This window comes from Lissotriton helveticus, chromosome 3_1 (genome assembly GCF_964261635.1).
Source record: "Lissotriton helveticus chromosome 3_1, aLisHel1.1, whole genome shotgun sequence".
In the NCBI taxonomy this organism is placed as follows: domain Eukaryota; kingdom Metazoa; phylum Chordata; class Amphibia; order Caudata; family Salamandridae; genus Lissotriton; species Lissotriton helveticus.
Window position 1 is genome coordinate 626,205,765 of NC_136061.1, and position 16,039 is coordinate 626,221,803.

Here is a 16,039-nt window from a genome sequence, read left to right on the forward strand (position 1 = left end):
AAACCGGTCCCCGGAAGCTTGTTTCCTTTCCAGTAAAGAATTGGCTTGGTAGTTTGGTCTGCCCTGTTCCCATGATGCACTGGGCCAGGGACAGACTAATTTGCATGTAGCCAGGTTCTGAACTGGGATGGTGCAGTGAGCTAAAAAACGGTGATGGATCAAGCCCTGATCTTTTGACTGGGTAGGAGTGTTCTGCTTAATTCAGATACTCTGTCCATCACCACCCCCCTTTTTGAATCGTTTTGGCCACCACAAGTGTGGAAGGGTATGCTCAGATGTGAGTCCCTTGCTCACTGCACCATCAGGATTCAAGCAAGCCGGGCCGAAGACGGCTGTAATGCCAGAAACCGGTCCCCGGAAGCTTGTTTCCTTTCCAGTAAAGAATTGGCTTGGTAGTTTGGTCTGCCCTGTTCCCATGATGCACTGGGCCAGGGACAGACTAATTTGCATGTAGCCAGGTTCTGAACTGGGATGGTGCAGTGAGCTAAAAAATGGTGATGGATCAAGCCCTGATCTTTTGACTGGGTAGGAGTGTTCTGCTTAATTCAGATACTCTGTCCATCACCACCCCCCTTTTTGAATCGTTTTGGCCACCACAAGTGTGGAAGGGTATGCTCAGATGTGAGTCCCTTGCTCACTGCACCATCAGGATTCAAGCAAGCCGGGCCGAAGACGGCTGTAATGCCAGAAACCGGTCCCCGGAAGCTTGTTTCCTTTCCAGTAAAGAATTGGCTTGGTAGTTTGGTCTGCCCTGTTCCCATGATGCACTGGGCCAGGGACAGACTAATTTGCATGTAGCCAGGTTCTGAACTGGGATGGTGCAGTGAGCTAAAAAACGGTGATGGATCAAGCCCTGATCTTTTGACTGGGTAGGAGTGTTCTGCTTAATTCAGATACTCTGTCCATCACCACCCCCCTTTTTGAATCGTTTTGGCCACCACAAGTGTGGAAGGGTATGCTCAGATGTGAGTCCCTTGCTCACTGCACCATCAGGATTCAAGCAAGCCGGGCCGAAGACGGCTGTAATGCCAGAAACCGGTCCCCGGAAGCTTGTTTCCTTTCCAGTAAAGAATTGGCTTGGTAGTTTGGTCTGCCCTGTTCCCATGATGCACTGGGCCAGGGACAGACTAATTTGCATGTAGCCAGGTTCTGAACTGGGATGGTGCAGTGAGCTAAAAAAACGGTGATGGATCAAGCCCTGATCTTTTGACTGGGTAGGAGTGTTCTGCTTAATTCAGATACTCTGTCCATCACCACCCCCCTTTTTGAATCGTTTTGGCCACCACAAGTGTGGAAGGGTATGCTCAGATGTGAGTCCCTTGCTCACTGCACCATCAGGATTCAAGCAAGCCGGGCCGAAGACGGCTGTAATGCCAGAAACCGGTCCGCGGAAGCTTGTTTCCTTTCCAGTAAAGAATTGGCTTGGTAGTTTGGTCTGCCCTGTTCCCATGATGCACTGGGCCAGGGACAGACTAATTTGCATGTAGCCAGGTTCTGAACTGGGATGGTGCAGTGAGCTAAAAAACGGTGATGGATCAAGCCCTGATCTTTTGACTGGGTAGGAGTGTTCTGCTTAATTCAGATACTCTGTCCATCACCACCCCCCTTTTTGAATCGTTTTGGCCACCACAAGTGTGGAAGGGTATGCTCAGATGTGAGTCCCTTGCTCACTGCACCATCAGGATTCAAGCAAGCCGGGCCGAAGACGGCTGTAATGCCAGAAACCGGTCCCCGGAAGCTTGTTTCCTTTCCAGTAAAGAATTGGCTTGGTAGTTTGGTCTGCCCTGTTCCCATGATGCACTGGGCCAGGGACAGACTAATTTGCATGTAGCCAGGTTCTGAACTGGGATGGTGCAGTGAGCTAAAAAACGGTGATGGATCAAGCCCTAATCTTTTGACTGGGTAGGAGTGTTCTGCTTAATTCAGATACTCTGTCCATCACCACCCCCCTTTTTGAATCGTTTTGGCCACCACAAGTGTGGAAGGGTATGCTCAGATGTGAGTCCCTTGCTCACTGCACCATCAGGATTCAAGCAAGCCGGGCCGAAGACGGCTGTAATGCCAGAAACCGGTCCCCGGAAGCTTGTTTCCTTTCCAGTAAAGAATTGGCTTGGTAGTTTGGTCTGCCCTGTTCCCATGATGCACTGGGCCAGGGACAGACTAATTTGCATGTAGCCAGGTTCTGAACTGGGATGGTGCAGTGAGCTAAAAAACGGTGATGGATCAAGCCCTGATCTTTTGACTGGGTAGGAGTGTTCTGCTTAATTCAGATACTCTGTCCATCACCACCCCCCTTTTTGAATCGTTTTGGCCACCACAAGTGTGGAAGGGTATGCTCAGATGTGAGTCCCTTGCTCACTGCACCATCAGGATTCAAGCAAGCCGGGCCGAAGACGGCTGTAATGCCAGAAACCGGTCCCCGGAAGCTTGTTTCCTTTCCAGTAAAGAATTGGCTTGGTAGTTTGGTCTGCCCTGTTCCCATGATGCACTGGGCCAGGGACAGACTAATTTGCATGTAGCCAGGTTCTGAACTGGGATGGTGCAATGAGCTAAAAAACGGTGATGGATCAAGCCCTGATCTTTTGACTGGGTAGGAGTGTTCTGCTTAATTCAGATACTCTGTCCATCACCACCCCCCTTTTTGAATCGTTTTGGCCACCACAAGTGTGGAAGGGTATGCTCAGATGTGAGTCCCTTGCTCACTGCACCATCAGGATTCAAGCAAGCCGGGCCGAAGACGGCTGTAATGCCAGAAACCGGTCCCCGGAAGCTTGTTTCCTTTCCAGTAAAGAATTGGCTTGGTAGTTTGGTCTGCCCTGTTCCCATGATGCACTGGGCCAGGGACAGACTAATTTGCATGTAGCCAGGTTCTGAACTGGGATGGTGCAGTGAGCTAAAAAACGGTGATGGATCAAGCCCTGATCTTTTGACTGGGTAGGAGTGTTCTGCTTAATTCAGATACTCTGTCCATCACCACCCCCCTTTTTGAATCGTTTCACACAAATCCCTCCACTTCAAAACCCCCACCTACCTTGCACAAAACTAGTACTATACGGAGGAGGTAGATTGTCAAGGAGTGCCAATTCCCTCCTCTTGAAACCACAGATCTTCCGCAAAAAGAGAACTTGCCAACGAGCCTTCTCTGGCTCTGCTCCTAAAATCTGGAACTCTCTTCCACCTGAAATTCGGAGGATCTCTTCCAAGGCTGCTTTCAAATTGGAAGCAAAAAGATTCCTCATGAATAAGTTCTTACCTTAACAGGAAGGGCAATTATTTAGCTCTAAGTGCATCGGACATACTATAGTAATCGGTCATTATTCCAGTATATGATTATTATTTTGGTTTTGATTATTATTCCTGTACATGATTATTGTATTTACTCCCGATAGGTCATTATGTTACATCGTCTTGCTCACCCTTCGTTCACCCAGGTGTATAAATGATCTATTAGATGTCCACCACTTGATTCAATGCCTATTAGACGCCCCATTTGACTCATGTTTAGAATAATTATTTTGGTATTGGTTATTATTCCTGTATATGATTATTTCACTCACTCCCCTTACATCACTACGCTCCATCAAATAGCCCACTCCTCGTTCACTCAGGATTTATAATTGAGATGTTATGTCTGCACTATTGGATTCAATGCTTATTATACTACCCATGTGTGACTCATGTTTTGTTTGTTACCTTTCCCTATAACCGTAAAGCGCTCTGATATCCTTCAGGTTCAAGTTCGCACTATATAAAACTTTATAAATAAATAAATATAAATTAACATTTTTGAGATATGATGGCAGGTCGGCCATAAAAAGATTAAAAAGGCATGGTGCCAAAACATAACCCTGTTTAAGACCACTTTTAGTTTCAAATCAGCGGGTTGTACATCTACCGTCTCCGACTTTAACCTGGACCCACGCGCTGGTATATAGCAATTTAATCATATCAAGCAATTGATTTGGAATGCCCCATTCAGATAGCTTAGCCCATAATAAAGTACAGGGGACAGAATCAAAAGCGGCCTTAAGGTCAACAAAACAAATAAATAGCTTTTGCTTTCAATACTTTGCTCTTTCGGACAATAAAGTTAGTAAGGTCAAGTTTGTGGTCGTTGATTCACCCCTTCGGAAGTCAGTTTGGAATGTTGGAATTAAATTTTCTTTTGAGGCCCATTATTCCAGATCATTCAACAAACAGTTTGAGAAGATTTTTGCCTCCACATCTGTTAGGGCGATCAGCCTATAATTTGCTGGGTTGTCTTGTGAGCCACTTTTGTAAATCGGCTGTATTATGCTTCCCTGCTATGATACGGGGACCATTTCAGTTTTAATAACATCATTAAACAAAGTTGTTAAGATTTCTGCCCAAAGATCAAGCTTAGCTTTAAAGATTGAACTCAGGATTCCGTTGGGGCCTGATGCACCATTGATCTAATCCTACTTATTGCCATTTTTACTTGATCCAGTTGCCATATCTCATTGACTTGTGGCTCAGCTTGAATGCGATACTGAATGTTCCTAGATATTTCACTGACTCCTCTGCACAGCGAGCTTGACTTTTGATCTCCGGCATTATTGTTTAGAATTACATCAGGGGATGCCCCATACAGGTTGGAAATAAAAGACGCCCAAAAGGATTCAGTTATATTAGTACTATTTGCTCTTTTGCTACCATTTTCAAGATCGTTTATTATGCCCCAGAATACTTTCAGGTTTTTTGTTTTGCAGGAAAAATGCAGCTTCGTCCATATTCCTTCATAGTACATATGTTTGTCTTTCCATATTTCATTTTTATAGGACCATCTAAGACATTTTCGTTTGCAAAGTTCTGTAGTTTTTGGAGCTCTGTTCATTTTTCTAAATGTGGGCCTTATTGCTTTGTTAAGATCTCTTTTTTGGTGAAGTACTCTATTTGTATACCATCCTGATTTTTTAGGCCTCATAATGGACCCTTTTGATATAGTTGAAGAAGTAAAGCGATCCAAAAGTGAAGCACACAGACCGGACCAAATATCAACCATAGACCTCCTTTGGCTTTTCTCAATTAGCGCCTTAGCAATTGCAGGTTCTAAAAATTCTCATATTTCCTTCTGGCATTCTTGAGTTCCACACTAGCCTTTTCAGGCTGAAGGCCGTTGACCCGGTTACCATAGATCTTGCTTCATGCAGGTGGGCAACTGATAATACCAGGGAAATTGATTATGGTCACTTTCTATCCTAGGAATCACTTGATAATTGTGAAAGGAGGATATCAATTCCATTGATCTTGCTTCATGCAGGTGGGCAACTGATAATGCAAGGGAAATTGAGTGTGGATTGTGGTCGCTATCTATCCTAGGAATCACTTGATAATTGTGGAAGGAGGATATTAATTCCATTTGAATTATGGAATAATCCATAGTAGAACATTGACCTGATTTCTTAAAAGTGGGAACACTATTATTGGAATTTTTGGCATCTTTCTGTAATATCATAAGATTGTTTATTGAGCTGAGAACGGCACATCTGTGTCAGCACTCTACTTGGTTTGTTATAGCCGTTTTTGTCGAACAAGTGCATATTAAAGTCTCCTGAGATAATTAGCATAGTGGCAGGATATTCATGGTATAACATTTTGACTACTTCCCATAATGTAGTAAATTGGGATGTCTTGATAGTATTTTTTGGACTTAGGTACAAGTTTATAAATATTATTGGCTGTTTGAGGTCTAATTTAATGCACAGAAGCCACGCTAGTTGAAAGTCAATTTCATAATGTTTGACATCTAGGGTCAATGACACATAAATTGATAAGCCACCACAAGTGCGACCAAAGACAGACGTGCGGGATGCAAAATTTGAATACTCATAATATCCAATAAGAGGTTCCTTTTTCGTATTCCATGTTTCCTGAAACATTAAAACATCAAAATCCCTTTAAAAAGTTTCCGTATCTTGGTACTCTATTTGAGTTTTAAAGCCGTTGGTGTTCCACAAACAAATGGTAAAACGTTTTATTTCCTTGATTACATTTTTTGAGGATCATTTATGCGTTCCAGTCTTCCCTTTTGTGAGTATTTTCGGAAGCCAGCTCAAGTCATCACTAAGTGCTGTATTTTTCTTTAACTTCTCGTACACTCGAGAACCCAAGTCGCAGCTTGTAACTTTGATCCTGGATGACAGATCTGGATTAAAGAGTGGCCCGATAGCTCCTTTTAATACCCTGGTATAGCCTAATGATCTTATGGTTGTAAAGGGATCTGTTGAAGCAGGACCATTAATTATTAACTTAGGAATCAGTAAAGTTGGATAATGATTTTCATTGCTTTTCCGCATATCGGTGCCCCATTTCTCAAATTGTGAGTTGTTTTCTAGAATTTTAGAAGCAATCTCATCACAATGCCAAGTTGTGAGAGTCACTTCTTCAATAAGATTATTAGGATCTTGTTTAAATTCAACCGAATCTAAATCATCCGTAGTTAAATCCTTAAGCTCTGGAATTAAGTTCAACAGTTTCAGAATATTACCACAATTCAATATATCGTGAGGGCCCTTTGAGGTATACCGTGGGGTGAATATCAATTTCGTAATGGGGACTGAATACTTGTTGTTCACTAACTCTCTCTTTTATATGTTACCACTTGGCTCAGGTGACCACTGAATGTCTGGAGTATTCCTGTCACCTGGACTGATGTCGTCATCTTCTGATGTTCCTGAAGATACCATGGCCTTGAAGTTAGTTGGAATATTTTCCGGTGGTGCAACATTTTTATCACGCTTCCCTCTTACCACTTTTTGCACTTCACTCTGCCGGGCACTTACTTGTTGAACTGGATCTTGTCCAAGCGCTTGAGAATAAGATACTGCAGTTGGTTGTGACGCTACAGGTTCAAGAGCTGCTTCAGTGAAAGAGGAGGATATGGCTAATTCATCTGGGCGTGGGGTTTCATACCGACGAGATTCCGAAAATCTAAAGCTTGGATAAATTTCTTTTGAATTGGGATTGGTAGGCGAGCTTGCGTTTGTAGATTTCTTAATTTCTTTGATTTGTTATGGGCTTTTCTTAATCTTTTTCTTGCTCTTTTAGTTAATCCTTCTTGTATTATATTAATGGTTGAGATCAAGTTGGAGGCGACTTGGGAAGCAGTGACAGCTGATACTGATAATAGTTCAATAGATAAATTTCCTTCTGTTGAGTGCTGAGGTTTGCTTTGTGTAGTCTCATCCCTTGGTGATTGATTTTTACTTTCATTCTCCTTCCCTATTGATGGGAGTGTGTTCTGGTGCTGAACTTAATGGGAATGAGCGCTATTGGTGTTTTTTCTAGGTTTTCTGCTGATCCCATTTTTTTCCTGTGAATTCCCAATTTTGCCTGGTGTTCCTAATGTTAGAACTTTGGTATCTGAAAGTGGTGACCGTGATCTTTAACAATTGAGCCTGCCCAAATTCCAATCTGACATTGGCATGCCCAATATACCTTTGTATCCTAAAAACAGATTTAAAAACTTTTATTTATAGGTTATCAGAGATTTTTGCGTCTTTACCTCAAAAAATCATTGAACCATAAACCAAATAGGGAATCAGCTTTGCCTTCATGACCTTAAGTAAATGCTCATGGTTTGGACATGCCAACGTATCTCTCAACTTTCTAAAAGCAAAGGACAAGGCTGTAGCTTTTGGTTTTTGGTTAATAAAATGCTGTTTAAAAGACAATTTATCATCGAATGGGATGCCCAAATATTTCTAGAATTTCACAGTTTCAATATGTAACCCACTAATCTTCCATACTCTCGTCTGATTTGGTACCACCATCATCATTATTTTTGTCTTCTTGGTATTAGTTTGTAAACCATTAGCAGTTATATAATTGTTGAATGAATCTACTAATCTATAGATTAGCAGTGTGGCTTAACAGTATGATATCATCTGCATAGTGTAAATATTTGATATCTTGTCCTAAGAAGGTGGGAGAGTAGGCCAAACATGTCTCAAGATGGCCGCTGGACAGGAGATCCCCTAGTGAGCTCCGGGTTGGGGGATCACCAATTTCAGTCATTATCCCCATATAACCCCTTTGTTCACCGCCCTGCATTCCACTTACCTCCAAAATAAGGCAGGAAGGAACCTTTTCAATTACATTCATACAACCATTTGGGCTTGAGGAGGCCTCGGGTATCATGTTTTGGCAACCACCGACCACGCCTGGATTGAGCAGAATAAGAGATGGTATCTGAATAGAAGAGGGCATAAAAACCTTGTCACTTGTATTTTGGTCAGGGCCAGGAGATTTACAAATAACAGAGTTGTTCAAATTTTGACTAAGAACCTTGTGTGTTCGAAAAGTTGTGCCTGCTTTAGAAGCTGACGTTATCATATCTCCTAGGTTGATGGTGCTAAAAGGTCGGGATTTATTGCGCCTCCAAGCCCACTGGACGAACATGTTTGCTGTAATCCGCGTTTTTACAGTGGAGGCATGAACCTGAGCTTTTACCAAGAGTGGGCCGTTGAATTGTGGCGTTGCTGGTAAAGGGGCCACACTGTCAACTGTTGGGAAAATACAGGGACTGTTGTTGACTAGTGAGCGGTTAATACACTTTTCCTTGTTCCCTGGAAGAAGTGGAACGAATTCATGCAAACACCCTGGGTTAAGTTCTAGATATTGCGTTATTTTAGCTTTATTCGTAGATATTATATCTCCATCTGCACCGCAGGCTATTGGTCCTTTTCCAAGGTCTTTGTTTACAGTTTCAGGTTTCTTTTTGAAATATCCTGTGATAGATAGTCGGCAGATCCTACTAGGAACTCTTGAGTATTTGTCCTCTTCAGGAGAAGTTATATCTCCTGTTGGAATACTCAAACTGCTGTGCCGGGAACCGTCCCCACTCTCACCATTCTTTCTCTGCCGCTTTGTTTGAGGTTGTGTTATTGCCTCACACAGCCGTCCAGACATCATTGCGCTAACTGTGCTGAGAATGTTTTCTTTTTGGATTGCAAGCAATTTTTGGGGGGGGAGGAGAAGGGGGGGATTTAAAGAAGATTCCAGCTAAATTCTGCTATCACTTTGGATCGTGATGTTAAGTGCGGAGTGGAGGGTTTGATGATGTCTGAAAAGATGGTTAGCAACAACAACCCGTTCAGCCAAGAAGAGGGTGAGGACAAACCATTCACCAGAAGCTACTTCCGCTGTCCCTGCAGCCACAACCTTCGTCACATGCTCCCAAGAACAGATCTGCAGGGAGGAAAGCAGCAAACAGCGATGAACAAACGGGGTGTCACAGGGGTATGACGGGATGGGTCCTGATCTCCTGCGGATAACCGGACAATTTCAGACTGATGTTAAACTGGTAACGGACTGGGTGTCTCGCAAATATCAGGCGAGTAGTCTTGAGTAGTGGACGGGAGCTACCACGTGCTTGCAAGCTGCACCCAGACCTAACTGGGCCGCTTCTACAGGCACCAGCGCTTCCACTCAACAAGGACCTACTAAAAAGACCCTCAAAGCGAAGGTATTAAGTGTTATGTAATGTTATGACTGTACACAGCTGCAGCGGCTCACCTTTCCTTCCGCTCCTCCATAGCGGTCAGCCCAACAGTACGTCAGCCCCCGGGCTCTCCGGCTCTCCTTCCTGCTCCTTGCGTCTCGTTTTCTCTGCTGCACCGGGACCAGGTGCAGGCTTGCGGCACCTTTCACTTGCTGCTCCTGTGGTTGATACCTCCTGGGGCTGAGACCACTTCGCTGTACCCAGCAACCCCCCTGGGCGGGTTATACAGCACCTGCTGCCACAGCTGACAGCCCCCTGTGGGGGCTCCTCTCGCTTGTAGCTCCTAACAGCCCCGGGGGTATGGACTACCACGCTGCAGCTGACGTCAAACACCGCAAATCACCAGCCAGCAGCCGACAGCCCCCAGGGCTAGGCTCCAGCTGCCCCTTAGTTCCCGGTTTGCGGTACACAGCTAACCGTGCTCGCTCCTGCCTGGCTTCCAGCCTCTTGACTAACTTCCAGGGCGTGTGCTTCTCTCACAAGTCTACAAGCTCCATCCTAACCATTTTTATAACTTTTTAAAAAGTCATCTTTTCCTTACTATTTCAATAGTGAAGCACTTGTAGATAAAATAGTTATGATATTTACATATTGTGACAGAGGAATAAAACAGGGATCCATGATCATCTAATTAAATAAAAAAATAAACAATTACCTATAACATGTTAAGCACAGAAGAATAAATATATTAACTATAAGAAATACATACATTTTTAAGCCGACCTAAAGAATAGCCAAATATTTTAGAAACAGTTATTATATATATTTGTACTTAGAAAGACGCCTATCTAGATACATATATATCATCTCATTATAAATGTTTACAAACATAGGGATATGCTGTAAATTAAGATTGAATATGGTGGTTATGTAGGATAGAGTCAACTCTTGAGTTCCTGTTGCGACTGCTGTATTGTTCCTGTTAGAAATGGGATCTCTGGTTGGCGGAAGATTGCGCCAAAGCCAGGCAGAGACCAAAACTCTAGTCAGGGTTGGGGAGTTACACGCCAAAGATAACCCCTGCTCACCCCCTTGGTAGCTTGGCACGAGCAGTCAGGCTTATCCCTGAGGCAATGTGTAAAGCATTTGCGCACGCACACAACAGCAACAACATCCCAGGCACACCACAAAAGGAACTCCACACAAGGTTATATCAAAAATAGCCTTTGTATTCTCAAAACACATTAAAATAGTAAACACATAATGTACACTGTGCCAACTGGCACTGGGCAATATTTACAAGGGATTATATACACCTGACAGGGCCACGTGGACCACTGTCAGAACCAACACAAAGTGAACTTAGTAAAAGTAAAACAGATCATAAACGTACAACCAGTAAACACTGGTAATCACTATACTTAGCATCAGCCTGTAACATAAACTAAATTATGCACAGTCCCATCAGGCGCAAATTAAATTTAGCGCCAACCTCAACAGCATAAAAACATTATGCAATCATCTCTCAAGTCTAAACACATTAGACCCTAACCTCCTAAGTATAACTCACATTAGGGGCGTAAATCACACAGTGGAACATAATCTCACTAGCATAAACCATGATATGCAGAACAACCTCATAAACCACAATTTAAAGGTATGAAACAGGGTGCGTAAAACATACTAAATGCATTACATTTCCTAGCACCACATCACATTAGCACATTAGGGCCTGGCGCCCTATAAATCTAACAATCCCCCTGGCCAACTGCCATCTCAAAAAGAGGGGGTTCAAATGCCTTATGTCCACAAAGTCAGGGTTGCTGCATAGGCAGCGAAAGTCAAGGGTGCGCCACTGCGCAAACCTAAACGTAGCAGCTGCCCACTACTTGCTGGGCAGCTGAGAACCATAACGTGAGGGCCTAAACGATGCAGCTGGCACTAATTGCTGCGCAGCTGGGAACAATGGGAAAGGCCTGGCATCTCCTCTTGTGCCACTTCTGTCCCTCTCAGGGACTTTCTCAAGAATTGCGCCAAAATGTCGCAGCTGCCCGCGCTGGTGCGGCACAGCTGGGGAGAGGACAAATGGGCCCTGGCACAAATCGGGCTCTCAATAAACTGTGTCCCTGTTGGAGCCACCTAGGCTCTGAAAATATATATGCCAATCGTTGGAGCCACCAAGGCTCTGAAAATAATCATGTCCCCAAGCACTGGAGAAAGGATACAGGCCCCTCTGACCCTGTAAACAAGTATGGCCAATAGTGGGAGCCATCTAGACTCTGGAATAAACATGCCCCCTGTCGTTTGAGCCACTCGGGGCTCGGGACACCACAATGCCCAACGTGGTCGCCACACTGGGCTCTGGGCAACTCATGGCGCACGGTGAAGCAGCCCGCTGCCACACGGGGCCGATCATGCTCTGTGCCTTTCAACCAGCACCAACACTCTGACTCACTGCAGAGCGCCACTCATCGTCTGTTGTGGTGCGCTGCTCAGTTCTCCTCTCCACCCAGTCCCGCCCCCGGGGGCCGGGTCTCTTCACAGGCGGCGGGCGGGGCTCTCACATTCACAAGAACCTCGCTGGGGGAACCGGCAGCATTTCCTTCACAGCGCGGGGCTTCCCCTTGCTCCTGGGAGCCCCGCGCTGCAGCCTCCCATTTTTCACTCGAGCCCCCCACCTGGGAGGCTTGCGGCTTACTACCGGCACTCGAGGAGGCGGGGTAGGCTCCCGTCCTCCTCTCACTCACACTGCCCGGCTTCTCCTCGGCGTCCAGCCGCACTTCCGCTTTTGTCCGGCGGCCCCGCCCACAACCAGGCAGGCAGCGGACGCGGCAATACTTCGGCTCGGCAATGAGGGTAGGCTCCATCCAGCATTAAAACAGAGCGGGGTGGGCACCGCGAGCTCTAATAACGGCAAAGTTGCGGGATGGGCACCCGTGCAATTAACATATAAGTAGCGGCCATAAGCGGGGTGGGCACCCGCTCTAATTACCAAAATAAGCGGGGTGGGCACCCGCAAGGCTCGCATCAAGGGGGAATCCCTAAGCTGGGGATTCCCCCTCTCTCCCCTCCAGCAGCGCCGCGCTGCAAATCCTGCTCGCTCCTCCTCTGGGGAAAGCGCTCCCCAGACGCTGGAAGGCGCCATCAAGCATTGGCAAAGGAAAAGGAAAAGTAAAAGGTCCAAGAAGTCCTGGGCATCAGGGAGGCAATGTAGGGCCCAGGGGCCAGCACATAGGACACACCAGCAAGGAGGCAGCCCCCATGGCGGTCCCTCCTGGGCCCCACCAGCAGCAAGCCCCCCTCTGTCAGGATTCCAAAAGAGAACAACTTACATGGGGTCACAGCTTTTTTACAGCATTTTCCTTTGTCTACAACTGTAGGGCAAGGGGAGAACCAGATAACTGGTTCAGGAGCACTTTGTTTTGCTCAGCTCCCCTCTCTATTCACAGGACAGGCAGGGACATCAGACGCACCACAGGAGGTGGAGCCAGCATTGTGGAGGGAAGGCACAGCCCTATTCGGGTCCCAGGTGCAACTTCTCCCTCCCATCTACATGCAGATCTCCCTATTCACCACAGGCAGACCCATCCTTGCTCCTGGAGCCAACCACACCAGCCAAACCCTGTCAATCTCAAGCCAGACATGCAATTCAAATCAGGCAGGCAGGCAGACACACTGCACACAGAAATGCCAACTTTTAAACGTGGCACTTCTCCACTAGTCACAATAAATCTGCGCACACCATTGTGCAGCATTTATTCTCACGAGTTCACACATACTAAACTCGCCCCTGCACTCCTCTCAACCCAGGAACTACCAGGGACTCACATATCCCCCATGCATTCCTATGGGAGGGCAGGCCCATCTCACCACACATACAAAGAGAGCGCACGCACTTTACACTGGACCACAGTGATAAAGTTCGCAGAGGCCTAAAATCACCAACACAAGGTTACAGAAACAGGCAAGGAGAACGCAAAATGTTTTGGGGTGAACCTGCCAAAAGGGCCAAGTCCAACAGTTCCATATCCTTGTTCGATCACCAAGTAGTAAACCCCCTGTCAGATTCTAACATAAAGCAATCCAGCCAGTGGGGTAGATGGCATTAAAGTAGGGAGCTGAAAATCTAAATCTACCATTGCCAATGAATTGGTGCCCTCTGGCTGGCTGTTAGGTTACTGCTATGAACTCATTCAATGAACTTCGACTTAACTTGAAGAATATCCTTCTTCTGTAAAGTGACAGAGGAGCACCCAATATCAGGGGGTCTAAACTAAGAAAAAGAGTTTATATGTTTTAAACAGAGAAGGTACAACATGCCCTCCATGAAACATCTCTCGCTATGGCTCTAAAAACAACCCCACCTTGACTGGTCTAAGCTGTATCTAATAGAGCTACGGTTAAAGAATCTTATGATGGGAAAACTATATACATGTCCAAATCTTCATGGAGATATGCAGAGGGTTATCTTGGTGGGAGCGACAATAGTGGGTTGAAAATTGTATTTCTACCTGTGGTTTGACAATTAAAGAATATGACGTGTGTAATAAGCAGATGGAGGATTTCAGAACGAGATGAAGAGAAACATGACATAAGTGGCTAGCAGAGCAGAGGAAAATTATGTGAAGTGAAGATACAGGTGTAATTGAGACTCTTTGAAGGCCACTATCCCCCCCCCTTCCACAGACCTAGTAATGTTCAATTCACAGTATAAGTCCCTCAGAATTGAAACACTTTCGGTTTTAATTATTCACAACAACATCATTATGACACATTGATCTGATAATTCTAACAAATATTACCAGCGCTAACAGGTCTTGCTTGTGTTAGGCCAATGTTCATGCAACTATTTAATGGAAAGGGGTGGGGCTCAGGGTGCAGTTTCACTGTAGTAGTACACAGGGGCAGGCTGTTCTTTTAATTGCCCCCACCCACAGCATTTACAACCCTTCCCAGACTCGAATGCATTTTGTTCTTCATTTCTTGCTACACGTTGTGTGTATAATGTGCTAAAATTAAGTGCAATGTAAACAGAAATGCTTAAAAAACAAGCATTCAGTGTATTGCTGTTCGAGCTACATAGCGGTTTCGTTGCTTCTTTAGTTCCTTGTAAATGAAAAACACAACTTTACTGTAGAGAGTGGACGTTGGATAAACCGCAGGTTCATTACAAACAGTAGTATATGTTATGACCCTACAGGCAATTTTTTGTGTGCTTTTTTTATAGCGCAAACTTGAACAGAGATCATTACAGCGCTTCACAGGAGGACAGCAGTTTAAGTGATTTGCCCAGAATCACAGGATGCTGTGTGGAGGTCGGGGTTGGATCCTGCTTCCATCGTTCTCAGGTCACCTGCACTAGTCGCTATAGGCCACATGTCCTCCATCAATACTCAGGGCCGGATTTTAACACACGCTGATTACACTGTTTATATATGTAGTCACAAGACAGTGTCACGCATTTGGCCGCGGACTGTCACTCAAAAGTCAACTGAAACCATAAAATGTCATACATAAGCAATCTAAAAAATGTGGAAGCTATGTAAAGCAAGTCCTGCAATGAGAAAACGTGCACTTAACAGCTATCCTATTTAACCAAAACAACAGGGCGGAGAATGTACATGAACTAGCGCACAGGTGTCCCCATCACCATCGTTCCTTCAAAGCATGCACACCCAAGTTCCAAAATTTTGAGTTTCCAAAATACATAACAATCCTACCTCTAAGAAGTTATAACCAGCGACCACGAGAAATAGTTATGTAGCTGAACCTTGTCCATTATTTACAATAGACGGGTCTTATCGCCATGTGTTATTGCTCTTCCACACCTTAAGGTTTCAATAAAGATTTACAAAAAAACAATGTTCTTTTCCTTTCCTTTTTTTCTGGCTCCGACGTCATAGCTGTCTTTCTTTTGTTTCTACTACCTTCGGTTGCTTGAAGCACAACAACGTTATATCTTTTGTGTCAGTGTCAAAAGGCGATGTTGATTTGAGCCTTGAACGCAAAGTATTCACGTTTCTTTCAGTTGGGGCTCCTTAAAAGCGCTATATATTATTTTATTATTCCTGGAGCTTGATTGAAAAGGAGCACGTCCCTCTTTACAGTCGAAGGGCACCGGAGCCCAATTTAAAATGGCCGCCACCCAGTTGTTGGGAACTGGAACAAGACAGCTATGGAGTAACACATGAATGCGGTTATGGGCGCCGTGGTTCTGGAACAGACACTTTAGTATTCATACGAGTGCTAATTATAAAGTTCTATCTCCTAATTTACGGTACTCTGTTTACCAACATGTGAAGGGTGGAAGCCAGGCTGAATTTGCCATGCTGGATTTTGAACACGTGGACGCAAGACTTTGTATTCGTGACTGACAAATGTTCGGCTCACTGAGCAATCCTGTTTGCATTACGCCAAGCATTTAGCCAAACAAACATTTGCAATGCAATAGGTCTCGCATAAGGAAAGTGTGAGCTATTGGAATTGTTAATTGAATTTTTTTTATTTATGTGTTGTTTTAGACAATAGATACATTAATAGCATAGGCATTTATAATGCCAATAGCTTAAACTTTTG

The 16,039-nt window shown here is 44.8% G+C and overlaps 1 protein-coding gene across 1 annotated transcript in view; it reads right to left on the bottom strand.

Annotated features, from left to right (window-relative positions):
• TKFC (triokinase and FMN cyclase) overlaps positions 1-15,326 on the bottom strand; it is a 348,508-nt gene extending 333,182 nt beyond the window's left edge. Inside the window, exon 1 of the mRNA XM_078680630.1 lies at positions 15,184-15,326. The gene's annotated coding sequence lies outside the window, so the exon portion shown is untranslated. The remainder of the gene's footprint in view (positions 1-15,183) is intronic.
• Between the last annotated feature and the right edge of the window lie 713 nt (positions 15,327-16,039).